Source organism: Hevea brasiliensis, chromosome 7 (assembly GCF_030052815.1).
Source record: "Hevea brasiliensis isolate MT/VB/25A 57/8 chromosome 7, ASM3005281v1, whole genome shotgun sequence".
Classification (NCBI taxonomy): Eukaryota; Viridiplantae; Streptophyta; class Magnoliopsida; order Malpighiales; family Euphorbiaceae; genus Hevea; species Hevea brasiliensis.
Genome location: NC_079499.1, coordinates 80,065,428 through 80,076,161, shown reverse-complemented (window position 1 = coordinate 80,076,161; position 10,734 = coordinate 80,065,428).

Below are 10,734 nucleotides of genomic sequence, written 5' to 3'. Positions count from 1 at the left end.
AGGGACTATCTCCCTCCCATACCGGCTCAATCTGATGAATTCTCGCTCATACTCTACCATTGATAGTTGCCTCTGTCTCAGACTGATAAATTCTCTTCTTCTCTCTTCTAAATACACTTTACTAACATATTTCTTCCTAAACTCTGTAAGGAAGAATTCCCAGGTGATTTGTTCCGGTTGCACCTCACTAGTTATTGTGTCCCACCACTGATATGCATCATCCTGAAGTGGGGACACAACACCCTCCAGGTTCTGCTCGGGGGTGCAATTAAGTCGCTTTCAAAGACTGATTGTTCTATCCAACCAGTTTTCTGCTGTCATGGGATCATCCTCCCTCTTCCCAAAGAAATCCACAGCCCCATGTTTTCGCAGTTTCTCCATATGGGACTTCTGTGGTGCTGGTGGAGGTTGTGGCTGTGGTTGTGGTGGTGGAATTGCCCTCATCATTTGCCGATAAAACTTGGTCATTTATTGAAATAGTGCAAATTGAGGTTGGGCAAGTGCCTCAGTTGCTGGTGGACTAGATTCTCCCCTGCCCCCAGATTCAGCCCCTGGTGGAGCACGACTCTCCACCTCTTCATCAACTGCTCTTTGAGAAGCAGGATCCATATCCTAATCAAAATAAGAAAACAAACAGATCTGTATCAGTGTCACCTCAACACTTACAAATGCAATGCAATGGTATGCACTCTATCTAGGCCCAGAAACACCTAAACCGATGCTCTGATACCACTAAATGTGACACCCCTTACCCATCTATAGTGTAGCTAAGCAAGATATGCCACACAGTGTGCTAGAGCACCAAATCATATTTCAATTCAATTTACCATTTTTTACTTATTTATTTACAATTTATGATTAATCTGAATTTTCACAAATTTTGTAGAAAATTCGACAGAGTGCCGGCTATAAATTAGAAAAACAGTTCTTCTGAATCTGTTAAAAACACTTCCAATATAATAAAAATTTCAATCTCAATCAACCACCAACATATTTTCAACAATTTCTCAAATCACTTCAGTATCTCAAAATTCAATTCATTCCATATCACACTCAATTCAATGAGAAATGCTCACATTTATTAATGAACATAGTTCATAGATAATTACATCAAAAGCATAATTACATGAGTTTGTAATATTCATTACAGAAGTTTACAAAATACAAAATACCAAAAGGGGCCTAATGTCCTACCAAATGCACTGCAAATGTGAGGTGACTCTGGACTCTTTGTGCAGATCTGAAAGCTCACCCTGTATGAGGTCTGCTGGACTCCCTAGCTATGTCTCCAGTACCTCCGCGTGACAATATAAAATAAAATAACTAAAATAAAGTAAATATGCAGAATGTATATTTACATTTTTGGTAGACTTAATTTCTGATATTTATTGTAATATTATTCGATTAAAATTTGGTAAGATTTATTATCATTGCCCGAGTAACCCATACTAGTCGACTGGACTGGATAAATGAGTAAACTGGCACTGGGTACTAAGTACCTCAGACCGTCACACCATCGGTCAGATTGTGTCTCCCGGTGCATAACAGAACAGCTAATAAGCTGTAATAATTATCAGGGATAAAACCCAAGTATAATAACTCAATTAACATAGGCCAAGGCTATTATGTCACAGAATGGCACGTAAGGCCATAAAACACAGAATGGCATGAAGCCATATGCAGTACTGCTAACAGAACCCTATTGGCTTGCCAACCAATCCAAACCAATCTTGCTAGGTGTACTAGGGCATATTACACTCTTAAGTTTCACAATTCTTGAAATTCAAGTTTTGGTGTTACTATTCAATTCTTTAGTCAACAAAATGTTGACTTTTACATGGACAATAGGTACATTGGTTTTAATACTCCCAACATACCACATTTTGCATTCTAAAATTGTTGGTATTGGTTCCCAATACCATTTCTAAGCTTAATATTAATTGTTCAAAATTTTCAGATTTCAAGCTTTTTGTTTACTGTTCCATTAGTCATTTTTGCAGTGGGAATTTAGAAAAATGGTCAACATGAAAGTTGTTCCTTATTTTGTCTAGTTACATTTCCTTTTTTGAATCACTCTATTTGGAGTTTTGTAACTCAAGTTATGGCCCAAAAACCACAACTGGCCGGATTACAAATTTTCCAGATTTTCTGGACTGATCAAATCTATGGTATTTTGAGCAGTGACTGCAGGCTACTTTTTGAATATGTTATGGTCATAATTTGGATTAGGTTTCTTCATGAAAGTTGTAGGTCTATATCTCAGCTTATTTATGGTAAAATTTCAGGTCAATTGGACCTCTCTACGCTGAGTTATGGCAAATGACTAAATATTGTTCATTTGGTCATTTTGCCCAGGCAGAATGCAGGTCACCCTGATTAGGACAATCTTTAAGTCAACTTGGTTTGGTTTTCTGGGCATGGTTTCTTCACCAAATTGTGTCATTATGTGTCTAGTTTCATGTCCAATTGGCCTTGCACCAATTGAACCTCTACAACTCTAGTTATTCTTTGCTCAAACTCTTTGGACTCATGCCCAGATCCCCGCAGTCACCAAGGGCAGCCACACTAACTTCAATTTCCACTACACAAACCACTTCATTTCTGATTTACACACAGCCAAATAGTCAGTAATTGACCATTAAAACCTACTTTCACCATTAAATGATCAAGGTCTCAAATTCATGCCCAAACCCTAACCCTAATATCTCAAGTCATGCATTTACATACCTTCCATTGTCCTAAGCAATGTATTGATGTTAAAGGGAGCCAAATTTAAATTTAACTCTAAGAAATCTTCAAAACTCTATTAAGTTCAAGGCTGCCAAAATTTTGGGATGGCATACATAGGATATTTATCAAGTTTCTTTACAAATTTACACTCATTTTCACTCCTCCATCATGAATGAAAAGAGAAAAATCAAGTTTAGTCACTAACCTCTAATGGAGCTAATCCATAGCTTGCAAGAGCTCTTCCTTTTAATTTCTTTTTACTCCCAAAAGCTTTACTGTGAGGAAAGAACAAGTTTTTATGTTGGGAACTTAGGCTTTAGTTCGGTAAAAACCAAGAAAATCAAGCTTGGTAAAGCTTGGATATAGAGGAATGAGAGAGAGCATGGGTGACGTTTTTGAAGAAGGGAGAGGGCTGCTGGTTTATTCTAGATTTCTGCCCTATTTCCTTTATTTTTTATGTGTTATAATTGTATTTCTTGAATTTTGATTGGCCAAAGATTTTAATGACCTCATGCTTACTTAAGGATTAAGTAATAAATCCAATTTATTTTCATTTTCTTTTCTTTCCTTTGCTATTCATTTTTAATTAATTTTTCATCAATGTTTGTTCATATTTTATGTCATATAATTCACTTATATAAATGGAAAAGGTGGTAAAAAATCATATCTGAAGACGAAATGACCAAAATACCCTCCGTTTGGCTTAATGAGCCAAATTTGTGTGTATCGATTGATTAATTTTTCCTTACTTTTCTTAACATTATGTTGTCATGGGAACCCCAATAATCCTTCCCTAAGCTCCCAAAAATTATTTCATGAAGTTTTCCTCGGGTCTAGTGTTATTAACGGCCTTCACCGTCACTTCCCCTTTGGGTTACTCATTACTGGGGTTTCAGCTCATTTAACCTTAGTGTATTTCGTTCCTAAAAATTTACCTTGATTTTTATGAGCATTATTTGGTTTCTTTATAACTCCTCACTCTAGTCTATTTATAATTTCAAACATTCTAGCTGCCCAGACTGACATTGGTCACCTAAACAATAGACTGTACGGACTAGCTAAAGTGAGGATGTTACATAGTAGATGGATAATTTCGTGAATTAAATGATGATTAATGGTTTTCATAGATATAGGGAATTGAATTAGAAGTTGATAGTTGAAATTACATGTGTTAGCAATTGTTTCATGTGCATATTGTTGTTGAATTTGACCATTTGAAGTAGGGTTTTGAACTGACTATTATAGACTTGTGTATATTGCTGGAAATTGATTGTATTGAGATCATTGATGATATTTAGAAGTGCCATGTATGCTATTTGAAGTTTGGGAGATGGAGAAATGAATATTGAGAGTGTAATTTTCTTGTAGGTTGTGAAATTGTTGAAAACAGTATGTAAATTGAGTTATAATTGACCTTGTCTGACTTCAATTGGTATGAGGCAATTGGAGGTGAAATATGACCTAAAACACTCCATTTTCCATGCAGAAATTATGTCCCAATTCTGCTTAAAAAGTGACTAAAAGTTTACCTAATCAGGATTGCCATTCAGTGAACCCAGAAAATGACCAACTGAATAGTGTTCATTCATGTTATATCTCATTGTAGAAAGGTCTAAATAACCTAAAATTTATACCATTTGAAAGCGTAGACATAGGGCTACAACTATTGTGAAGACACCAAAACCCAGAAATGTCATTTACCTAACCAAATTGCTTGCCCAATTTGGGGTACCAAAATTGTCCAGAATTGAAACTGCCCAGAATTGCTAAATAAAGACTACTTGAGCAGTTTTGGAAAAGAAGCCATAACTTGGTCCATAGAACTCTAAATGCCCTGAAACTAGTGCCAAAATTCCAATAAGACATAGGCCTACAATAATGGTATTTTGACCAAAACCCAGAAATTAAGGAAACTTGGTTAATTAACTTGATTAATTTGGCATACCAATTCTTGAAATGGTATAAATGACCATTAACTCGAGAATAGTATCTTAAGCATATCTCCCACTAGAAATATTCAATTGAAATGATCTATACCATTCTGGAAAGCTAAGAAACAGACCTTTAACTTTGTTTTAGGCATTTTCCTCAACCTATGAATGTAAGAAGCTTAAATATTAGGTCAAAGCTACTGACCTAATTGAAATCTTGCTGCTATAAGACACTTGAGTCCAGGTTAATAATTTGACTTTAAATAATTCTACAAGGCTTAAAAATCACAATAAAAAAATTCTTAGTGACCATAAAACATAGGGCAACATATCCTATGAAGAATAGTAGACCTAAATATGGCAGCAACCTACTCAAATAAAATTGGCAAAGTATAATATCAAAATTGTCTAGTAAGGTAACCAAAATTCGAAATTGACCTAGTTATGGCTATTTCACCATAACTTGAGCTATACAAATCAAATTAACTTGATTCAAAAAGGGAAAATAAAGATGAGACATAGAAGAATAACTTCCATGAAGGAAGTGGGGCCAAACAGTGGCCACAAATTGCTCAAAGTAATAGGTAAAATTTAGACCTTAAATCTGAACCTAAAGAAAGGTTCATAACCAAATTATGAATCGTAAGGGTTTCAACCCTAATATGCTACCCAACATTAATTTACATGAAATAGGTATGTGGGACCAATTTTCTCACTACAAAATGACATGAAAAGTTTAATAAGATATTAGTAATGCTTAGTTTCCCAAAGTAAACCTATGCTTATGTATATTGTATGGATCAATTGGTATACCAATTAGGGACTACAGATAGCAGTACTGCCTACATTGATAATCATTGACCGATAATATATGTCTGATATGATTGATCTATAGGCTCTATGCCTGCCCGTTGGCCATTGTGCCTAATTTTATATCTGACTAAAAAAGCCTGCCCGCTGGCCTTGTGCTTGACATGACAGATGTATGCATAATAGACATATAGCTGTCTAACATGTATACTTCTGTGTATCCATCACTTATAGTCTGTTATAGGTTATTAGGGCATTGTTACACTTTAAGTAAGATTAAAAATATAAGCAATAATAAAAAAAGATACTGTTAAATCTAATTGTTCTCAAAGTGCAGAAAATTCATAAACGACTTAGAATTTGTGGAATTTAGCAGACAATAATTATTTTAATTATTTAATTACATTTCTTTAAATTATGCACCACTAAGCAATTTGTTTAGCGCTTTGGTTTTTCCATCATGTAGGTACTGGAGATCAGCAGCCACCACAGTAGTGTCCTGACCACAGTTGACCAGATCTGCATACAGTCCAGAGTTTACCTCATTAGTCTTTTGTATTTTGGTAGAGCCCATGTAAAGACTAGTATTTTGGTTCATTGTGTATAAGCATGATGTAATTACTAGTTGGTGTTGTAAATAAAGATTGCAATTATATATTTTGGATTATAAATAAAGTTATGATTTTTGTATATGAATTTCTATATGAATGAATGAATATACTTCTTGAAATTGTATAAGTAGAAATGACATGATGTGACATGTAGATATGTGAGATGAACATGAAATTGTTATTAACAGGTAACTAGTGGAACCCGCCAAATGTTAATTAAATAGAAGAGGTTCTGCCCGGGTATCCACAGAAATTGAATTGTGAAAAAAAAAAAAAAAATTCACCACATGTTATCTATAAGTTTAAATTTAATAATGAATAGAACAGCATAAGATAGGGTGCTCCTGTAACACCCTCCCTGTACCAACTCCGTACATTCTACTATTCCGGTGACCGGTGTCGGTCCGGACAGCTAGAACGTCCGGAAAAATATTTAAACTAAAGTCGGGAATCATAATTAACTCAAATATTAATAAGAAAAATTTAGTAAAAATTTTAGAAATAAAATATAACCAAGTTAAACGAGCCGGTGCCCTAGCGATGGGTAACCAGAGGGAAGTTGCGGTTTTCGCAACGAGGAGCCCTAGACCCGGGGGAAAAATTATAAAATAATTTTTGGGACTCCAGAGAAGGGTTATTGAGGTTCCCATGGCATTAGAATGCCAAGAAAATACCTAGAAAAATTTTTTAATCGGTACAGACAATTTTGACCCGTTCAGCCAAACGGAAGGCATTTTGGTCATTTCGCCTTCAGAGGTGATTTTTGGCCGACTTGTCCAGTTGAGTAAATAATTAATATGACATAAAATATGAATAAACATTACTAGAAATTAAATTGAAAATGAGTAGTGGAGGAAAGAAAAGAAAGTGAGGAAAAAGCTCATTTATGACATCATGGTGATGTCATTAAGAAAACTATGACCAATCACAATTAAGCCATCATTTGACTAACTAATAAAGAGACTAAATGAAGACCAAATAACCAAAAATTGCAGCAGCCATCTCCCTCCCAAAAAGCCAGCCGAAACATGCCCTAGACCCCTCCATTGATTTTTTTTCAATCAAGCTTAATTTCTCCCTTTGTTACACCACTAAACCCTAACCCCTTTCATTAAACCTTGACCATATCACTTGGGGAAGCTTTTGGCAGCCAAGAAGAAGAAGGAAAGTGAAGTTTTAAGCTTGGGAAAAATCTCCCTACAAGAGGTTAGTGCATATATGTAGTTAAAACTCATTAATTCCATGATTGAGGCTTGTAATGGATGAGAAATTGTGAAATAAATGAAACAAATTCATGTGTATGTCCACTATAGAATTCGGCAGCCCTAATAGAGGAATGGTTTTGATTTTTTTAATGGACTTAAAGTGAGCTAGAAATGGTGTTTAAGGTATGAATATGCATGGATGTTGAACTAGTGTGCTAATTGAGGTTTATGGGTAAATTGAGTTGGACATTAGGGTTTTGAGAAGTGAAACTTTGACTTGGCTTATGAAACTGTTAAAGAACACTCTAATGGTCAATTAGTGACCATTTGAGGTATGTTGACCATAAATTGGACTGAAAAATGGCTTGGCAAAGAGAATGACTATGCTGCCTAAAGACAGTAGAATGGGGACTGAGAATCTAGTCTAATTACACAGCCATAACTTTGGCTGTGTTGATCCAATTGGTGTTTGGCTAATTGGACATAAAACTAGGCTTATAATGGCACATTTTTGCTGAAGAAACCATGCCTAAAAGACCAAAGCAAGAGGACCAAAACTTGGCCCCAATCCGGATACCCTGCAACTGATTCTGCAGAATTGACCAAATGAACAGTAACTATTCATTTGGCCATAACACACTGTAGATATGGTCAATTGACCTGAAATGTTTACAGAAACAAGTTAAGACATAGACAAACAACTTTCATGAAGAAACCTACCCCAAATTATGGCCTGAACCTAACCCAAATGGCAGTGGCAGTCACTGTTCATGTTACTGTAGATATGGTCAATTCTGCAGATTGGCAATTCGGCCAGCTGTGGTTTTTGGACCATATCTGGAGCTACAAAACTCCAAATGGAGTGATTCAAAAAAAGGAAATTCAACTAGACAAAATAAGGAACAACTTTCATGTTTGTCATTTCTTCAAATTCTCACTGCAACAGTGTTTAATGGAACAGTAAACACATGCTTCAAAAACTGAAATTTTCTGCCCTCTTGGTTTTAAGTTAGAAATGGTAAATGTGACCAATCCCAACAAGTGTTAAAAGAAAAATGTGGTATGTTGGGAGTGCCAAAACCAATGTACCTAATTTCTACCTAAAAGTCAACATTTTAGTTGACCAAAGAGGTGAATAGTGACACCGAAACTTGAAATTCAAAGATTGAAGAATTTTAAAGTATCGAATGCCCTAGTATACCTAACAAGATTGGTTTGGATAGTTTGGCATGCCAATAGGGTTCAGTTAGCGATCGCACATGGCGATATGCCATTCAGCGATTTCATGGCTTTTAGCCATTCGACTTTGTATTGAGACTTGGCCTTGTGCACGATATTATTCTGACTTGTTAGTTGTTACATTGCTGCACCGGAGATGCATATGTGACCGATGGTGTGGCGGCGAGGTACTAGGTACCCGGTGCGGTTACCCGTTATCCAGTCCAGTCGTCTAGTGTAGGTTACTTGGGGCAACCAAATGAATAAAAGTGAACAAAGTTAATGAAATAATGAATATACCAACACCAAACAAAGAAAGCATACACATTCTATACACATTTATTTTCTTGCTATTTTCTTTTATTATATTATTGCACCACTAAGTATTATTGCTTAGCGCGTTGCTTTTGCCACGCGTAGGTACTGGAGATCCCGATCGTGAGCCCAGTAGACCACAGACTAGGTGAGTCCATCCTGCAGTTCTGCACAGTGTCCTTGTCACCTCAACTTTCTGCAGTGCATTGGTAGGACACTAGGTGTCATTTTGATATTTTGTAGCAAATTTTTACTTTCTCATATGTATTTGAACTTATATAATATATTTTGATGTTCATGTAAATAATGAAAGTTATGACTATGATTGCAAAATTTGAGCATTTATTTATTGCTTGTATATGAGTATTATGAGAAATGGATGTTTGAGAAATGAAAAGGTTATTGAGAAATATTGTTGAGATTTTGGATATTGGAGTTTGAGATGATTGAATACAAATTTTGGAAGTGTTTTTAACAGGTTCCGAAGAACTGTTTTCTCCATTTTTAGCCGGTACTCTGCCGGATTTTCTATAAAATTTTCGGAACCTCAAATAAATTATAATTTCAATAAATGAACTATATTTCACAAACTATATTCAAAACCTTGACAAAAAATTAATTAAGGTAAAATATAGTGTGCCGGTACACCGTGTGGCATAGCTTGCTCGGCTACACTGTAGACGGGTAAGGGGTGTCACATTTAGTGGTATCAGAGCACGGTTTATGCGTTTCTGGGCCTAGATTGAGTCCATACCATGCATTGCATTTGTAAGAGTCGAGGTGACACTAATGCAGATCTGTTTGTCTTTCTTATCTTGAATAGGATATGGACCCTTCATCTCAGAGAGCCGTTGAGGAGGAAGTGGAGAGTCATGCTCCACCTGCAGTAGCTGAGACTGGGGGCATGAGAGAATCTGCTCCGCCAGCTCAAGCAGAGCCTGCTCAGCCTCCACAGGCCATGTTTCAGCAAATGGCCGATTTCTTTAGACAAATGGCTGGGGTAATGCCAGCACCACCACCACCACCACCACCACCAGCTCCACAGCAGAAATCACACCTGGAAAGACTAAGAAAGTTTGGAGCTGTGGACTTCTATGGCAAGAGAGAAGATGACTCTGTTGCAGCCGAGAATTGGTTGAACAGAACAGGCAGAGTCCTAAAACAACTCCACTGCACTCCAGAGCAAAACCTGGAAGCTGCCATATCTTTGCTGCAAGACGATGCATATGAGTGGTGGGACACTGTGTCCAGTGAAGTGCAGCCAGAAGCTGTAACTTGGGACTTCTTCCTTTCTGAATTCAAGAAGAAATATGTGGGTACTGTATACCTGGAAGAGAGAAGAAGAGAGTTTATTAACCTGAGGCAGAGATAGCTGTCAGTGGCCGAATATGAGAAGAAATTCGTAAGATTGAGCCGCTATGGAAGGGAGATAGTCCCTAATGAAGCTGAAAGATGTAAGAGATTCGAAGAGGGACTAAATGACAACATCAAGATCCAGCTCACTGCCTTGGGAATCACAGAATTTACCAAGTTAGTGGAAGCTGCAATAAAGGTTGAAAAAGTAAGAATCAGTGAACAGACTAGAAGGGAAAGACAGTAGAAGAGGGGCCCAGGTCAGTCTAGTTCAGCTCCTGCATTTGGGAAGAAGTTCAAGGGTCCACCTGCACAGAGTTCAGGCCAACCACAAGGTCAGGGTCAGTCACAGGGGCCCAGGCCACAGTTTACCTCTAGGAGAGGCCAGTCCACACCATCAGTGGGCAGCTCTCCAGGGATGGGGTTCAGGGGACCAGCCCCAGCATCTTCTGCGTGTCCACACTGTCAGAAATGGCACAAGGGGGAGTGTTGGAGAGTGACTGGTGCCTGCTTGAGGTGTGGGTCAACAGAGCATCAGCTGAGGAACTGTCCACGCAGAAC